Here is a 19593-nt window from a genome sequence, read left to right on the forward strand (position 1 = left end):
GTGGCAATGATTTCTAATAAAAATTTTGTGTTTTTCCCTTTTTAATTCAATTTTGATACCTTACTTTATTATTTCTATGCACTTTTGAATCTGCTGACTATTCTAAGTATAGTGATCATGATACAAGATAACTCTGAGTTTTGTAAATAACCTTCTCATTAATATGCTTCCACAGCCAAGGAAAAGGCAACATTCAAAGGGGATTTATTCACATAAAGGGAGACAGATGTGCCTTCTAACTTAAAATATTTGAAAGTAAAAGAAACGTGATACAAGTAAAAGCATGCTTATGGATGAATATGAGTATGTCTTTTTAAAAGGAAAAGGTAACCATTTCTTCTGTTGATTTGGGGTAAAATTCCACAGTGCCTTTAGCTGCTTTCTGCTGGTAGGAATATTCTTTCAGTTCTCATTTTCAATGTAGGTTACTTGTATGATGTGAAATATTCTTAATGTATGAAGCAATTTGTCTGAAATCTTCTCCAATGGCTCCTAATTATTTTCTCTTATATTATACTTCGTGGGTGGGATGAAATAGATAACTAAAAATAAGCATGTCTCACATGTATTAAGTCCTTAAAATGCACCAGAAACTGTTGTGAACAATTTGTACATATTAACTCTTAAATTTTAACTTCCTCTGAGCTAAGCAATTGTTGCCTCCATGCAAAGGAGAAGAAAACAAGTCACAGACAAGTAAATTGTCCAAGGTCACATAGGTAGTCAGAAGTAAGATCTGAGATATGAAGTTTTGTTTAATTGCAGACCTTATGCTCTTAACCATTATGCTTTATTATATCAAGTTTGCTAATCAATTATCGCCTGAAGAATTAAACACCTAGAGAGTTAGCACAACTGAACACATGACTGAGGGAAACAAATGTTCCAATGCTTAGTACACTATTATGTAGCCAAAAGAAAATCAATATGATTATCTGGTTTTTATATACATTTATTATTAAATAATGCCATATTTAAAATAATTGTGCTTTATAGCCATAAAAAAAAAAAACCCTCCAGTCTTCTTTAAATTTCTTTTCTTTTACTTTAGAGAGAGAGAGAGAGAGAGAAAGAGTGAGAGTGGAAGCTGGGGAGAGGGGCCCAGGGAGAAAGAGGGAGAATTTCAAGCAGGCTCCATGTTGGGCATGGATCCCACAATCCTGGGATTATGACCTAAACTGAAACTAAGGGTCAGAAGCTCACCTGACTGAACCACCTAGGCACCCCCAAATCTCTAGTCTTTAAATGCCTAAGCTTTGTAGGCACAGAGCCAATAATGTATTTATTTAGACCAGTTATGAACTCTGTTATTATGCTCCTTTGTGAGTAATTGAAATGGATATGGAATTTTAAACTGATTATGCTTACATATTGTGGGTTAAGTCAACATCAGTGAAGAAACTGGACTTCTTATAATATAGTCCCATTAAAAATGTTGGGAAAAAAGAAAATTGAGTCATTTGATTTTGGGTTCTGTCTAGTGCCCTACCAAAATAGAAGTGTCATCCATATTTTTATTCAGCCATACATGTGTAGTCTGCAGAATGACTGTATAGTCATTCTAAATACCTACGTTTAAGAGTCTATGAAAGAAAATCATTTATTTAACGTCAAATAAGAGGGACAGTAAGATATGAGGGGGAAAAAAAAACACACTGCTCCAACCTCAGAGTTTTCAGAATCCAGAAAACTCAGTCTTAGGCTAGCATATACTCAGTTTGAAAGACTAATCACCTAGATTTTAGGTGCTAAATCAGAAGTCAGCAAACTGCAGTCCAAATGCCTAATGTGACCTTCTGCCTGTTTTTGTTTGCTTTCCATGTTGAACTAAGAAAGTATTTTTTTACCCTCAATGTTGAAAACAATCAAAAGCATCATATTGCCTGATGCATGAAAGTTATAGGAAATCAAAATTTGGCAGCTGTATATAAGGTTTGTTTGTTTGTGTTTTTTTTTTTCAAACACTAAGCACATTCATTCCTTTATGTATTGCCCATGGCTGTTTTTGCAATACATGGACATATTTCCGATGTTATGAAAGATGGTATAAATTGCAAAGCCTAAAATATTTGCTTTCTTTATAGAAAGATGTGCTGCCCCTCACAAATACTACCCATATGACATGGTAGCTGGGGAATTATCTTGCCGTGTGAAAGGAGCTAATCTCCATTCCTTTGCAGTGAATCTTTTCTAAGTAACTCAGTTTACTCTTCTTCATTAGATATGTCCATCTTGAACACTGGTTGTGACCGATTATTACAATCTTTATTTATAAATACTGTGTTTCTGTTGTCAAATATATAGTATTTTGTATCATATATGCAATATTACATTATGTAATCATGGTGTTAGTTTGAAAAAAAAAACCTAAAAGCAGTTCTTATCCACAAATACTAGCACATTTAAATAGATATAAATAATGTATTATTTATTTGTTAAAGCATGAGCTATGTCTTTGGATGTAATTTAAAGAAATTCTAACTTTAGGATAGATTAAAGTTGGGAATAAAACTAATCCTGGGGGATTTAACTATACCTCACATTTCTCAAGAGCAGTTTTTCCCCCCTGATTATATTTTGGAGGACTCTCTCGTCTTATTTTCTTAAAGCAACTTAATTTCCTTGCAGATCACAATATTAAAAATTAAATTCATACTGAGGACCTATATCTAAAAAAACAAAACAAAACAATGGTTATCTTAGGTAAACTGTTCTACCATATAAATGAGAACTTTGGATTCTACACTATTGGAACAAAACTCTCCCTCCAGGCTTAATCTTCCATCAGAAAACTTTCTGTGTTGACTATATGAAAATTTCAATATTTCTAAAGTTAAGGTACACATCTAATAATAAAGAATGGTATAATCTCTTCATACACTAGTATGAATAAACCTTTTCATTGACTTTTATTGTATTATGCAATTTGGCTAGGAATACTAATAATAAATTTTCTATTCAATTGTTAAACAGTTCTAGGATAGCCTTAATCATATTCTTTCACTATATTTATTTCACTTTTTTCCATAAGGTTTTCTTTTATTGAAAAGGCCATTCACAAAATACCATGTCCATAGATTACACAATATGGAGCACTTGTGCAAGGGCCAAGGTAATCTTCTCTGTATCATTGCAATTTTAATATATGCACTACAGAAGTGAGCACCATATTTTTTATTTTTTATTTTTTTGAAAGTGTATTTATTCATTTTGAGAAAGACAGAGACAGCACCAGTGGGGAAGGGGCAGAGAGAGAAGGAGAGAGAAAATCCCAAGCAGGGACCGTGCTGCCAGCACAGAGCCCAATGTGGGGCTCAAAACCATGAAGCCAAGAGATCATGACCTGAGCCAAAACCAAGAGTAGGACACTAAACTGACTGACCCACCCAGGCACCCCTATAATTTTTATTTCTAATGACTTCATTTATACCCACAGTTTCTTTATCACTAATATATACCTTAGCTATCCAAAGGCTACATTGGCAGCTCCACATTCCCTCTTGAGCATCAAACCTGTGTCTCCCCAGTGTCCATTGAATATTCCTCTGCATGTTTCATGAACAACTTAATCTCATAATGTTCAAACCTGAATTCATTTAGCTTTTCTTTTCTTTTCCAAATTTACTTCATGTTGAGTATTCTTAATCAGTGAATGCTATCAATGTCCAGTCACTTTTCCGAAGCCAAAATACCGGCATTATTCTAGACCTTTTCCTTACACTTTCTCCTCATTGCCGTGCATTCCCTCTCTCCACACATTGAAACATCTGGAGAGTACCAATTTTAGCTCCTAAGTATCTCCCTCTCTAAGTACTAAATACTCTTTTCTGTTCAACAGTCACATCCTCAGTTTGATTCATCATCTCTTATGCTCATGATGTTTATATTAGTCTCTTTACTAGATTCCTTGCCTGAATTCATTCTCAAACTATCCATATTCCATAACGCTTGCAAAATGAATAGGTAAATCAGATTCATTTTTTTAAACAAGTTTGCTTAAATAATTCAGTACACACTGCCCAAATTAAGTTCAAATATTGTTATGGCATAAGGAGTTCTGAGTCTTCATCCTATATCCTCCAAAATGCATGTCTTTTTTACATAATTGTATCCTATAATTCAGCCTTGCTGAAATAGGGTCATTTCCCAGAACATGTTAATTTCCTCCTTGTACTTCTGGGCCTTTGGATAAAAAGCTCTATCTAGTTTGTTCTCTTAACTTTCTACCTGACCAATTCCTGCTGGATCTTTAAAACCCAGCTTAATTGTAATATCATCTGAAAAGTTTTTTCTAGTGTTGTCAGTGAAAATGGCAGAGAAAAGAAATCCAAAAGTTCATCCCTCCATAAAGGCAACAAAATCTTGTAAAAACTGTCAGAATCAACCTTTTCGGAATTCTGGAAACAGATCAAAAGCTTGCAACAACGAAGGCAAGATTTAAGTAAGAAAAGTATTCTGAATCTTGGTAAGAACAGAGAGATTTTTGGTATTTTAACTTTCCCTGTTCTCATTTCACATTCCCCAGTTAATACACAACCCTTATATAGGTACCAGTACCAGAGGGTGGACAAGAACTCATTCTCAAAGAATCGTGGCTATTTGTTTTGACTTGTCTAACGGCTCTCTGAAAGACCAGCTTAGAGGGTTTGCCTTTATCCTGCTTAACTTGGAACTCTACAGGTGCTGAGGCAGCTTTCTGGGGCATTTGTCAAAAACATTTACAGGGAGATGTATATCTGTCTGAAACAATGGATAACACTTGGAGAAAATCACTCACTAATGAAAGAGCTTAGGAGAAAAGACTAGGGAATGAGATGCTTTAGGGAAACACCTGTTTTTAAAAGCTTCAACATAGTCCTGGGAATCTAGAAAGTCATGTGAATTTTCAGAGCAGGGCACATGCTCAATAAAGAATAAAGAAGGCCCTAAGCTCTCACTCTGACTGCCCTTCAGTATCTACACAGGGAGGAAGTAAAGGTTAAGGCAGAGTTGTAGACTGCTTAGCTGAGTGTTGAAGACATGCCCAGCATACATACATGCCACTGGAAAAGACTGGAGTTTATTGTTTCCAAGTGTTTAAGCAAATCTCTGTCCAGTCTCTAGCTCGTCACCAAACTAATAGAAACATTAGTGGCAACACATGACCCAGAATAGGGACTTTACAAATTAGCTCTGAAAAGTGACCAAACAAAGAATAGCAACAAGGAAAAACAGCAAACCTTGGGGGCATTGGGTAATCTGATTTCCAGAGTTGCCAAATTATTATATTAAAAATGTTCAGTTTTCAACAAAAATATGATGCATACAACTAATATGATCATATATGGCCCATAAACAGGAGGGGAGGAAACTCAATAAACAGCAACTGTCCCTAAGGAAGCCCAAAATTGATCTTGTTAGATTAAGACTAATCTACTTTATGTTTCTATTTCTAGAATATGTTCAGAGTTGGCAAATCCATTGAGACAAAATATATTATTGGTTTCTAGGGGAAGGGACAGGGGAAAATAAGGAGTGACTCCTTAAAATGGGTATGGAGTTTCTTTTTGAGGTGATTAAAACTTTCAGGAATTAGGTGGTGATGATGGTTGCACAACATTGTGAATATGCTGCATAGCACTGAATTGTATAATTTAAAATGTTTAAGGTGGAGAATCTTATGTCATATGAATGTATCTAAATAAAAATATGAGTTCCTCCACCCACTGAAAAACCTTTCAAGACTTCTTCACATTAGGTTTGATACTCTCTGTAGGTATCATGGGTTCCTGTTACATATCTCTAACAGGAGAAATTGCTATTTATTTGCATGTCTTTTCACCTTGACTGTGGATTTATGGGTATTAGTGATAATACGTCTGTCTGATAGCTATAAGTGTGCTTGAGGTACAAATCTACCACACTGGAAAAATTTTATAATAGAACGTGCCTGCTAGGGATTTGTCTGTGATCATAAGGCAGATTCAAAATGAGAATGGTAATTGCCCTGAAAGTAACTGTCTAGAAGGAATATAGTAAATAGAATACGCTATAGCTATTCATCTTTCAGAGGTGGTCAAAAACAGCCACCTTTTGGAGTGGACACAGAGAGCCTTTTTCTGAGCCATCAAAGGCATTGCTATAGCTTGAAACATGCTAAGCACAAGTGAAACAGTTCAACTGTAAGATTCATAAAATTAAAATATAGGATATTATACACATTGTGTCAGAAAAAAGTAAAATAGAAGAGTAAATGCTACAGAAAGAGCTAATGGGGATATTGTGACAGGATCTGGGCCTGAATAATGGTTATTTAAACCTTCAAAGTGACTCACCATCTCCCCATCTGTATACAGAATTCTACCATGTCCAATTGGGTCGTTATCAAAATAAATGTGGTTAACAGATGTCTTCAAAGTCTAAGACAATTAATTGGATATGATGGAACAAGAATACATTTGAAAATTATCATAAGTTTGCAGGATTTGATAGCTAGAAAAACTGTAGTGCTTGTAATAGAATGAGGAAGACTAGAAGTCAATCCATTTTGAGTAAAAGATGATAACAAAGAGGATTGGACATGTTAGTATGAAGACCAAGTGGAATAGATATAAAATAGATATAAAATGCGAGAACTCAGGGTAAGGACAGACCTTTCTTAATATAAGCCAAGAGTTTTTGCAAACAAAATAAAAGTAGATGCTCTTCAAATTCACTGGGTTTTCTTGCTATAAATGACAGCCAGAAATTCATGTAACAAATAAGGAACATATTTTAGGCAAATTATTTTCTTTTTGTTGTTGTTTTTGTTTCAGTTTTTATTTTATTATAATAAACTTAATGCTGCAATCCAGCTAGACTTGGAGGGGAGTAAGGAAAACATGGAACCCATAGAACTGCAGGAAGAACACAGAGATCATAGGATATTTCCAGCAGATGGGGATGAAGGGGTGCTCTCCTGAGCTACAGAAGGAATGGTATCATAGTTAAGATAAAACACAAGTCAAATTTATTAGATTTGTCCACAATCAGCAATGGTGATCTTCTTACTGGTCTTGTCATTCCCGGACCCAGACCACTGCATGGCTTCCACAATGTTCATGCCCTCTTATACTTTGCCAAGTATAACCACTTCCTTGACATTCAACCACTTAGTCTTGGCAGTGCAAATGAAAAACTAGGAACCATTTGTGTCGTGTCCATCATATACCATGGACAAGATGTCAGAACACATATGCTTCAGGATAAAATTCTCATCATCAAATTTCTACCCCTGGATGGACTCACTGCCACCATCCTGGCACATTAATCCTGGAATAATTCTATGAAAGCAGTAGTTTTTAAAACCAAATCCTTTTCCCCAGTGCTCAGAGCATGACAGTTCTCTGCTGTGTTTGGAACTTTGTCTGGAAACAACTCACAGGAGGTGCAGTTGAAGGGCTTACAGTCCATAGTGATGTCGAAAAACACAGTGGTGCTGACCACGGCTGGGTGGCATGGATAGTGTGGGGTGGCAGCATCCACAAGGCAAGCAACTTTTCTTCTAATTCATATTTCTAATAATTGTTCTGATTATTAATTCGTTAAGACATGTAATCAATATTTGCCAAAGGCCCAATATATGTTGAGAATAGATGGAGAAATACTATTTACAAAGATCCCATCTTTATGCAGCATACATAGTGATGAAGTTAAATATGTCAATCAAGGAAGGTCCTAAAGTTTGATTTAAGAATATCGGTGAGTATATACATTGCAAATCTGTTAGCACATAATCTGTCTGCCCTCTTTTCCTCAGTAGATTAATTCACTGTTATTATTAAATTCATGGCAAGTCCCATAAGCTGCTTCACCAAGTGGAAACATTTTCACTAAACAACTCAGTTCTGAGCTTAGTACTGCTTCCTTAGTTTGTCATTATTTTATGTACCAATAATGTGCTAAGTAAAAACTGTTTATTGCTGGGGCTTGGCTCAGAGCATATAAAATCAAGGTAGAGTAGATAGTTTTCCTGTCACACACAAAATTTTACAGTCTAGAAAATGAAGCAAATTTATACAAATTTATACAAATATGAAATTATTAATTAGAGTTTGGAAGGAGATGCATAGCTTGTTAGCTATAGGTAAAACCTGTCCAACTCAATGTTTTCATCAGAATTCGATATTAAGAGTTAAATACCAGTACCCAGGATCATGATTCAGTAGAATATCCTGTGTCCAGAGCAAAATGACTAGCCAAAGTGACAGGAGGTATTTTATGTCTCGTTCCACTAGCATAGTCTATGGTAGGCTCTTCATTCTCAGAGGTCAAGATGGTAGCATCTTGCTTGATTAGAACTATATTTATAATCATGTATGTCTCCAGATTTCAAGTTTAATTCCTTTAAAAATATCAACATTAATTAGATATAATGTATTTAAATTTTAACTTAGAATAGATTTATTTACAACATAACTGAAAAGTCTATAAATAGTACTTTAATTAGGTAAAGGATCTAAACAAAAAGAAAGCCTATAAGCAGAATATACATTCATTTCAAGTAAGATTGGAGGAATTACTATGGAATGATCATGCTCTAAGCCACAGAGACATTTTTAATAAATTCCAAAGTGGAAATCAGTTTGTATGACCAAGGTAAAATTGTTCTGGAAATTTATTTTGAATTTTTGAGCAAAGACAGTCTAGTGACAGGCAACTTCAACTCAGATCGTTGATGAATGGATATGAATTGGATATAAAAAGTCAAGGAAAGTGTATGCAAGGGAATGCATTGCAGTGAAAAAAGTATTGTGAGCAAAGATACAGAAGTCAAGTATAGGTGATGAGTTAGGGAAATGGCATATAGTTAAACTTGGCCAGAATTTAATGGTTATGAACAATATGCTAGGAAGGAATAGATCCAACCATTAGTCTTTGTATTAGCCATGACTTATTATTAGCAAGTGATATTTCTTATGGAATTATGGAATTCTAAGATGTGCAGCTTATTAGAGACTGTTTATATATAGCTAGATGGAGGAAATGTTAGGTTTTTTTTTTTTTCTCTTTTCAGGTAGCATGATGACTGGCATAAAAAGCTTTAGCAGAACATGTTTTATCTGCTGTAGCAGAAAATATCTTAAAAAGAATTTTGATCAACTCAGCTTGATTCACATGTTCATCTCTAAATCAGTTTTTTTCTGGCTGAGGGAATGGAGTTCCATTTGGTTGGACTCAGGTTAAATAACCACCACCACACCACCCTGCTAATTGAAATTGTTCCAATGGCTTATATCTGTTTTCCATTGCTGAATAACAAATTACTACAAACTTACAAGCATAATACAACACACAGTTATTGTCTCATAGTTTCCGTGGTCAGGAGTGCAGGCAGTTTAGCAGGGTCCTTTTTTCAGGGACTGAATGCCCATCTCTATTGACAGCTTAGCTAAACTAGTCCACAAGTGGATGGCGGGCCTTGAACTGACACTAATCCCTCTCAAGAGTGCAAGGATGTGCCCTCAATAACAGCCCCCAGAGCCACAAGACTTCCTCCAACATCTCTTGCAATATGCATTCTCCCCTGTCTCCCTGGCCTTTCTCCTTGTGAGCCCCTTGGTCAGATACCCCACCCATAGAAGCTTACCAAAATCCTGCTTCCTTTGGTTTGAACTGACCTCAGCCTGGGAACTCCAAAGCATGCAACCCTTAGATCCTAATAATGGAATGTGTCGCATACCCTACTGTGTTCTCTCTACCTGCCTTGAGTTTCCCGCATGCCCTTGGGGGTGTGACCTGCGTCTCCTTCAGAACCTATGAATGATAAATGTGTCTATCTTACTTTCTCTTGTGGTCTTCTGTTGAATCACTGTTCACCATCTGACACTCTGGGGGTCCACTTAATAGATGCTAATTTAACAAAGTCAATAATCTGAAAACTATACGAGACAGTAATCTACTTCAAATACCTTCAGATTGTTGGCAAAATTCATTTCTTTTCTTTTTTCTTAAATTTTTATTTTAATGTTTATTTTTGAGAGAGAGAGAGAGAGAGAGAGAGAGAGCGAGCAGGGGAGGGGCAGAGACAGAGGGAGATGCAGAATCTGAAGTAGCTCCAGGCTCTGAGCTGTCAGCACAAAGCCCAACAGGAGGCTCAAACTCACGAATAGTGAGATCATGACCTAAACCAAAGTTGGACGCTTTAACCAACTGAGCCACCCAGGTGCCTCATAATAAAAATAAATAAATAAATAAATAAATAATATTAATTAATTAAATTAACTGAATAATACAAATAATAATTTTTTTCTTATTAATACAGTATTTGTCTTCTCTGTCAAATTCTGAACCAACCACTCTCTCCGTGTAGGGAGGTGTAGGAAAAGGAACATACAAAGCATATGAGACCTGGGAGAAAGACCCATGGCATGTGAAGACAGCTCTGTCATATGGAGAAGAGGATGACAAAGGCCACCATCAGGCAAAAAAGCCCCATCGCCTCTGAGACAGAAAAGCCTAGAATGACACAGTCTAGGAGAAGAGCTCCTGCTTCAAAAAGGGGCTCCTGGCCTAACCAATGATGAGGCTCCCAAACACAGTCCCAATTCCAGCCTCAGAGGCAGCCACCCCTACCATGGCTCCCCCAGCCCCATTGAACTTGGCTGCTGTGTCACTGCCCCATGAAATGGCACTGGTTCTCAATATGTGGCTAGGAGTAAGTGAGGTCAGGGGACACATGGCTGCCAAGCTGCTAAGGCTCTCATCTGTCAGGGTCTCCAGTGGTTTTAGCACTACTACTGCAGATAGTGATTGGCTCAACAGCTGAGAGGTGCTCTTGACCAAGAAGGTGGTGGAGAACTTTGCACAGGCATACATTTTCAGGGGATGAGGGGCTGTGGCAGGAGCACTGTTCCCAGTGCAGAGAAGACAACTCATTTCCTGTGATTGTAAGAGGTCTCCCTTTTCTTCCTGGCCATTAGTGAGGGACCAGTCTCGACACTTATAGACTGCTTGTAGTTTCTTTTCATGTGGCCCCCTCAACACATTAGTACTAACTTCAATATCTGCAAGGAATTTTCTTTTTCTTTTTCTTTTTTCAGTTTGCCACTCATTGCTTGACCAGATACCATTCCTTAAGGTCTATAATAATTTCTCAAATAAATGCATGCATTTTTTTTGAAATCTTTGCTTTAAAAGTTAAATATAGTCTCCAAGGTGTTCTTATATAATTTTTCACTCAGATTTACCTATTGATTTTCTTTGAATTATCACCTCAAATCCTTGCTTGCTAATCTACTTTTTTCTCACACTCACATCTTTTTCCAAAAACAATGCCTTGTTTATAGAAATAAACTTTTACAACCCTTTAGCTACTTGGCTTGTCCAGCATGCCTGAGTTCATTGATTAAAAGCAATGTCCAGAGGTGAATGGCATAAATACCTTTCTTGATCAGCCTAAGACAACCATGGAGGAAATTTACACTTTTCTGAAATTTGTAATAACAGCTATTACCTGTATTAAGTGTTTCTCAAAAACTACATTTAAAGCTTTAAATCTTCTAGAGTTATTATTCCTTTCTAGATTAACATCAATATTTTAGTGATCCCCTAAAATATTATTTTTACACTGAACACATTTTCTGACATAATAAACACTTGTAAAAGACAATATCTGAATTATTTTCCTCAATATAGTAAGGCCTAAGTTAATATAGCTATTTTTTATTCTGACAAAACTCAATAGCATGTTAAGCCTGTGGTCAATGTTTCCAAATATTTTAAGGAAAGTTTTTGTTTATCCATGTCTCAATAATCTTACATTTACAAAGTTTATTTTTCTCAAACACAAGATCTAGTATTCATATTTGCCAAATTTACTATTGTTATTATAAGTCCAATTTTGAAAAGAAGTATAATTTATCCATGCAGGACTAACTAACCTTAGCATTATTGATGTGCCTATTAGTATGAAAAGTAGGCCTTCTAGGTCTCGATTTCCAACTATTAACTAATATAGAGTGCAGGCTGAAGGTCAGAAACTTTGACATGCATTTTACTATAAGCTGGCATCAGTTTATGAACAAACCCTTTGAGAGTATTATTTTCATTTATAGTTATGACCATTTAATCACATTAGATCTAAGGTTTATATGAGACCTTACTATGAGCATCACTAAAATCAAGGCAAAGATATGTGAGCCCTTTTTTTATTTTTTAAGTTTATTTATTTAGAAAGTCAGGGGAGGGGCAAAGAGAGCAGGAGAGACAGAGAATCCCAAGCAGGCTCCATGCTGTCAGTGCAGAGAGCCCAAATTGGGGCTTGAACTCACCAACTGCAAGATTATGACCTAAGCTGAAATCAAGATTGAGGTCTTAACCCACTGAGCCACCCAGGTGCCCCTTTGTGAATCCTTTCTAGCTCTCTTCTCCTCAATAGATGTACCGATTCCCCTCTCTCTTCTTTCAGTTCTTTTCTCAAATGTTCTCTTTTCCATTAGGGCCTCCATTGTTACCCTTTCTAAATGGTAACACCCTTCACCCCAAGCACTCCCTGGTTCCTTCTTTATCTTTTTTCATTTTCTCATTTTACATATTTAATTATTTGTCAGTTAGCCCTCTCCTTAGAATGTAAGTTCCATGAGAGCAAGGGTTTCATTTGCTGGTTTGTTGTTGTTGCTATTGTTATTTGTTTACAACACGTGTTCACAGAATCTAAGGAAGGGCTTGGAAACAACAGACACCAATGACTATTTGCAAGTGAATGTGTATGTTACTTTCATAAGTCATAACATTTTATTAATTTTTAAAAATTTATTTATTTATTTTGAGAGAGGGAGAGAGAGCGTGAACAGAGAGATGGGAGGGGCAGAGAGAGGAAGAGAGGGAGAGAGAGAAAATCCCAAGCAGTCTCCATGCCATCTGCTCAGAGCCCAATGTGGGGCTCGAACCCACAAACTGTGAGATCTTGACCTGAGCTGAAACCAAGAGTCGGGACATTCAACTGTCTGAGCCACCCAGGTGTGACTATTAGTCACAATATTTTAAAGAATGGGGCGCCTGGGTGGCGCAGTCGGTTAAGCGTCCGACTTCAGCCAGGTCAGATCTTGCGGTCCGTGAGTTCGAGCCCCGCGTCGGGCTCTGGGCTGATGGCTCAGAGCCTGGAGCCTGTTTCCGATTCTGTGTCTCCCTCTCTCTCTGCCCCTCCCCCGTTCATGCTCTGTCTCTCTCTGTCCCAAAAATAAATAAAAACGTTGAAAAAAAAATTAAAAAAAATAAAATAAAATTAAATTAAAAAAAAATAAATAATGACATTGCGTCATATTACTACATATGAACATAACATGTTCTTCATAAACTCTTATTTATGTTTACTGATCATCAACCTTTGCAAGATGACACTTCTTTAATCATTCCTTATAGAATTCTCCTCAAATATTAAAATCAGTATAATTTAAAAATAATTTTTATTCTCTACTTTCCTCTCATCTTTTCCCAGCTATTTTCTTTCATCCTTCAGAAAGTTTTCAATTCCTTTAGAAAATTATATAAAAGTCTAAATCAAAATATTGTTCACTATTTTTACTTACATAAATGATTATAAATAATGAACTTCTCAAAATGGAAGTGTACATTATTCCTCAAACTGTATTTTGCAAAAGTACACAATGTTATGTTACCTTGTCTAGTAACTTTTTAAGCTTCTAATGTTAGTGTAGGCATAGAATCTGAATACTTTACCTAAATATTAAACTTCTCTTAAAAAGACATTAATAGGCAAAGAAATTTTAATATATTCCTTTCCATAACCAAGAGTAATATTAACATTCATCTAGTGAAATTCTCCAGAAAAGGAAAGACCTGTTAAGAGATTTAAAATGCTGGAAGAGAGCCTGCATTTACTATAAATGCATACTAAGAACCTTGCTGTATCGCACTTTAGAAATTAAAGTTCAAGAACCATTGCTAATGAAAGTAAAAGATAATTACTATTCAAAAGTCATTTTAGTTTAATGCCAAGAATTAATTTAAAATAATTTCACATTTGACCTAAAGGCCCTTATGTTTTGGCCTACATCTGTATACTGCAAGTTCCCTTGTGAAATGTAATGAATTGTCTTGTTTTAATATCAACTACTTTTCTTTTTTTTAAAGTCTACTTAGAATAGAGCTTGCTCATGGGTTTTCTTATACATGACAGTTAAGAACTCCATCATTTTTTAATTATGAATTAATTCTTCTTTTAAAGAGCTATTTAGATAGTCTTTGCTTACTTCTGGATTAAAATGTAACAATTACTCCCTAAGGGTACCTATCATTATATACTAGCTGTGCAATAATGTGCTCTCTCTTACCCCTTGAACTACCGTTATATCCCAGCATACAGTTTGTTTTCATCCACGAGTAAAGCAGTAATAAAAAGATGAGTATATTTACAAAATGTATAGCTATTGGCTTACCTAGACCTTGAGATGACTCTGCTGAATATACATGATTGACAGATCACTTTGCTACTTTCATTACTACTACTAAAAATTGAAGCAACCACAGTGGAATAATGGATAATTCTAAGATCTCACTATTCATCCTTCTTAATTTGAATCTACCTGGAGATAAATTCTCAGTTACTCCTGATCTTCAAATTGTGGGCCTCTCCTCTGTTACCTTCTTATTTATTTGCTAAAAATTTCTAGGACAGATTTTTCCCAAACTGCTTTTTGTAACATAGTAACTTGTGTTGGGGTTGCTTAAAATGAAACTCAATTTCTGAAAATTGTTAAATTTTGAAAGGGAATTAATATTTAATTTGAAAGTGGATATTCTGAATCATCAAAGGAGAATATAGTATGGGATGACCCTAAATTATTCTAACTACATTTTCTTTCTTTCATTCTTTCTTGCTTGCTTGCTTGCTTTCTTGCTTTCTTTCCTTTTTATTTATTTATTTTTTTCTCTCTACAAAACCTCATTACCTTTTGGTGGTCAGTTTTGGAAATAAAGGAAAAATAATATTCATGATTTTTACATCTCATTTTAATTTCAACGTTTATTTATTTTTGGGACAGAGAGAGACAGAGCATGAATGGGGGAGGGGCAGAGAGAGAGGGAGACACAGAATTGGAAACAGGCTCCAGGCTCCGAGCCATCAGCCCAGAGCCCGACGCGGGGCTCGAACCCACGGACCGCGAGATCGTGACCTGGCTGAAGTCGGACGCTTAACCGACTGCGCCACCCAGGCGCCCCATCTCATTTTAATTTCAGATGTGATTCCTAAACAGATGAGGGCTAAATTCAGTCTGTGGTATTCCACTAACTAAATATCAGGTTAAATACAGTTAACTGACAATTTTCACCACTGAATCTTTGAAGACTTCCTAAGAATTCAGTTAAGATAGTCCATGGCACCTAATTATACTAAACTACTGAGTGGTATTCCCACTAAATTTTGCTAATGTTTTTTTTAAACGTTTTATTTATTTTTGAGACAGGGAGAGACAGAGCATGAACAGGGGAGGGTCAGAGACAGGGAGACACAGAATCTGAAACAGGCTCCAGGCTCTGAGCTGTCAGCACAGAGCCTGACGCGGGGCTCGAACTCACGGACCGCGAGATCATGACCTGAGCCGAAGTCGGCCGCTCAACCGACTGAGCCACCCAGGCGCCCCTTGCTAATCTTTCTTAGGTCACTCACTTTCTTTCTCTAAAGTAATAATAAGAATGTCATATATAATGGTTTGCACTCTGTAAGTATATTCATATCCATTATTCTATTTTCATTTGATTCTCCAAAATAACCATATGATTTAAAAAGGAGTTGTAGAAGTCATATTTTATAGATTAAATAATTACAGCTTAGAGAGAAATAAAGTGCCCAAGTTCCCAATGCTTATGCATGAGAAACCAATTATTTAGGTCATCTGATTTCAAGTTTAGTATCCTTTTAGGAAGTATTCCAACTTTAAAATTTTAATTTATAATTCCAATCATCTAAAGTCAAAAACAGTGATATTCTCCTCTTACACAGATTTGGGCTCTTTCCCTTATCAACAGGATTATGAACACATAAATAAATAAAAACAAAACCCTAAATGAAGGCCTTTACTTCAGTATAATACTTGTTCAGCACCTATTACATACTAGACAATGTCCTAGGCACTGTGAATCCAAATACAAGTATAGTACATGTAATCGCTGAGGAAGCTAGCATGTTATTAGATGACTATATATATATATATATATATATATATATATATATATATATAGCACGCATAAAAGGTACAGAAAACATAGAAGCCCAGAGGTTAAATAGAAAGCAAATGTCGCTTTTGAGAAAACTGGTGGTAGTCAAGAAGGGATTTACTGAGAACCTATGATGTGATGATACTGTTTCAGGAAAATAGAAGTCTGTCATGTATTTAAAAGTAGAAAGAACCTAAGGAAGGAAGTTCCTTAGATGTTCCTAAGAAGGAACATAAACTAAAAAAAGAAAAAAATGTATAAAGAGAGTAAGGCATGAAAATCATGAGATTTTCAAAAAAGTAGTATATTTTTATATTGCTTTAGTAGAAAAAGAGTTGGGAAAGAAAAGAGTAAGATATGACCCAACTATCCAGATAGGCAGTTTGGTAGAGAAAAAAATGACCTTAAGTTTAAGGCCAAAAATTTCTGCATTTAAATTCCAGACGTGCCATTTATTAAACATTTTACATTGGGAAAGGTAACCAATTTCTCTGATCATTTTTTTTTTCCCTAAGAAATTGGGATAACAATGCCTACCTCTTACATATTATGTGTGTAACAAGCCCAGCATAGCATATGACAATGTGTAAGTGCTAAATAAATGTGAGCTATTGGTATGGAAGAGTTTAAGTAGAGATAAGCCAAATCTCAAACTTGTAATTTTACTATGAATCATGGATCCTGTCATGAATCATCCTCAAATGATTTTACATCATAAAGTAAATTGTAGGATAAATACAGTCTCAACCATCTAAACTCAGTTTTATTTTCTTTGCAAAAATTAAAATGACTGCTTTTAGCACTTGATCATAGATCCATTTTCTAAATGTGGTATATTTATTTTCTAATATATTTCTTGTTTGGTGCTTTATTTTTATTACATAACTTTAGCTAACCTAGGTGGGTGTTTTTCCATTCATTTAGTGAATATGTCTTATCATAGATAATTGATGGTGACATATTCTTCTATTTAGAAAAGAGATCTAAAAATATAATTCAAGAATTAAATTTTATAACTGAATAGCATATCATTTTTAAGAACAAAGCCATTTTCTCAATGTTTAGTGTTCTTAGAGGAAAACAAAGGCCTAACAGCTAAAGCATACTGCATTCAAAATGCACTAAAAGTGACAGTTTATAAATTTTAATTATATTAAAGAAAACATCACAATAAATATGAACCTTAGACTCCCTCCATGATTGAACTAAATACATATTTAATATATGTACTTATTAAAGTAGCTTTCCAGTAAAATTTTAGGACAACGTGGTGTTTCTTGGTAGCTTTCTTTGGCATACCAGGTTATAAGTAGCATGGAAACAATGATTTCATTTGCTTTAGAGAAAACCTTAGACATTAATCCTAATTCTAGGAGAAAGATCATCAGTTTGAAACTTTCCCTTTTCCCTTTCACAATGCTATGTTGATACTAATTTAAAAGTTTTATTCAATTAAAAAAAAAAGGTAAACATAAGTCCAGGACTGTGAGTTCATAAGAAAAAAAATACATGAGTATATATGTATGTATGTGTGTATGTATATGTTTATATATGTGTATGAAAATTAAAAAGAAACAAATAAATACATTATATTACAGTTAGGTATACTGTAATTACTCTCACTAAATCAACGTCACTGTCAGATACTTGGGCTGTTTGAAACATAGTTTTCTCTGAGAAAATTATGTCCGAAATTGACCTTAATCCTGAGGAAACAATTTTAGTTATCAATATATCAATTCTCTTTACAAAAATCTCTCTGGATTTACTTATCTCTATGCTTAACTTCCAGTTTTCTTTTGTCAGTTTTGGGGTTTTTTTTATTCCTTTAGGGTAGTCAAATCAATTCCCTAAGTGAATTCCAAAGATTTTTGCTGCAAAACTCTAATCTACTTTTATGGTCACATCAGGATCATTTGATGACATGAATTCAAAACTGGATATTTTTCTTCAGGAATAACTATGATTTAAAAAAGTCATTCATCCAAGTTATTTTTAAGTAAGAATTCCTAAGCACTGTATGCCATGTGGGTTTCCTTTAGATACTCCTCCCATTTATTTCTGATTTGAAACATTTGTAACTATAATATCAAGGGTTTACTTTTAAGCGTCTCCAGAAGCTTCTGAGTTACTTTCTCACTTGGAATCTGAAGCCACTGAATCATATCTTAATTCTGAACTAGTTGACATAGGTATTCCCCAAATATTGACTCAGTAAAATGACTCATTATCACTTAACTATTTTTTTTCCTTTAATTCACTTATTTAGTTATTCATTCCTTTAAGGAACATGTATTGAATGCCTACCATAGCCTAGAAAATGAATTATATTTTCTACTACTATCGAGGAAATAAATTATAAATGTAAAAAAACAACATGCTAGAAGAAACTGATGGCCAGGGTACCTCAAATTACAACCAAACATTCTGTAGGTCTAGAAATATTGCCTGAAAAAGGTGATGTCTAATCTTATCTTAAAAGGGAGTAGGCCAGGGGCGCCTGGGTGGCGCAGTCGGTTAAGCGTCCGACTTCAGCCAGGTCACGATCTCGCAGTCCATGAGTTCGAGCCCCACGTCAGGCTCTGGGCTGATGGCTCAGAGCCTGGAGCCTGTTTCCGATTCTGTGTCTCCCTCTCTCTCTGCCCCTCCCCCGTTCATGCTCTGTCTCTCTCTGTCCCAAAAATAAATAAACGTTGAAAAAAAAAAAAAAAAAGGGAGTAGGCCAATTGTGGTAGCTCAAGAGTATGAGGAGGGGTCTGGAGCAAGGAAGGAGGGACTTGACAATAAAGCTTTAGAGTTACTTATAGGATCCTCTATCACGTCATTTTGGAAAGGTTCACATGGGTTTTACCCATCAGGTTCTCTATATGGCTTTGACATCATAATTTCTGGGACAAGTAATTTGGAGACGCTCTATTTATTTTGATAATGTCTTTTCATACTCATTTGGTACAACATATTGGCAATAACCAGCATGCTGGATTCTTAGTTCAGTCGTCTGGCAAAATGCTCTCAGGATCAGAGAGTGTATTTCCAAGAATGTCACTAAAAAACTTCAACTTCTTTGTCTTTCCTCTTCTGCTACAAGATCAAATTTGATCTATTTAACTTTGTCTCATACATGTGCTCCCAAATCAAGTGTTACAACAATATTGCCATCGCATATACCAGTTGTGTGTACCACCAAAATCTAGTTGAGTTAGTTTCTTAAAATTCTTTCAAAATGTATTTAATAGGAAAACATTAGAAGATAAGAAGTAAGTTGATACGTTATAATCAAGAATCTTCTCATGTCTTTCAGTAAACCACTGTATAAAATCTAAGTAAATCCCTTGAATAAAACACTGATTTTTAGCCTATCAGTGAAACAGAGATGATGATACAACATATATAACT

General features: G+C 35.4%; 1 non-coding gene and 1 pseudogene across 1 annotated transcript; both read right to left on the bottom strand.

Annotated features, from left to right (window-relative positions):
- Positions 1 to 3060: 3060 nt before the first annotated feature.
- Positions 3061 to 3166, bottom strand: LOC112859841 (U6 spliceosomal RNA). Its single transcript, XR_003223570.2, has one exon. It is a non-coding gene; the product is annotated as a U6 spliceosomal RNA (small nuclear RNA).
- A 7239-nt stretch (positions 3167 to 10405) lies between these two features.
- Positions 10406 to 19086, bottom strand: LOC112859739 (ATP synthase F(0) complex subunit C2, mitochondrial-like; annotated as a pseudogene).
- Between the last annotated feature and the right edge of the window lie 507 nt (positions 19087 to 19593).

The sequence above is a fragment of the Puma concolor genome, chromosome F2 (assembly GCF_028749965.1).
Source record: "Puma concolor isolate L17-30 chromosome F2, mPumCon1.1.hap2, whole genome shotgun sequence".
NCBI classification, from domain to species: domain Eukaryota; kingdom Metazoa; phylum Chordata; class Mammalia; order Carnivora; family Felidae; genus Puma; species Puma concolor.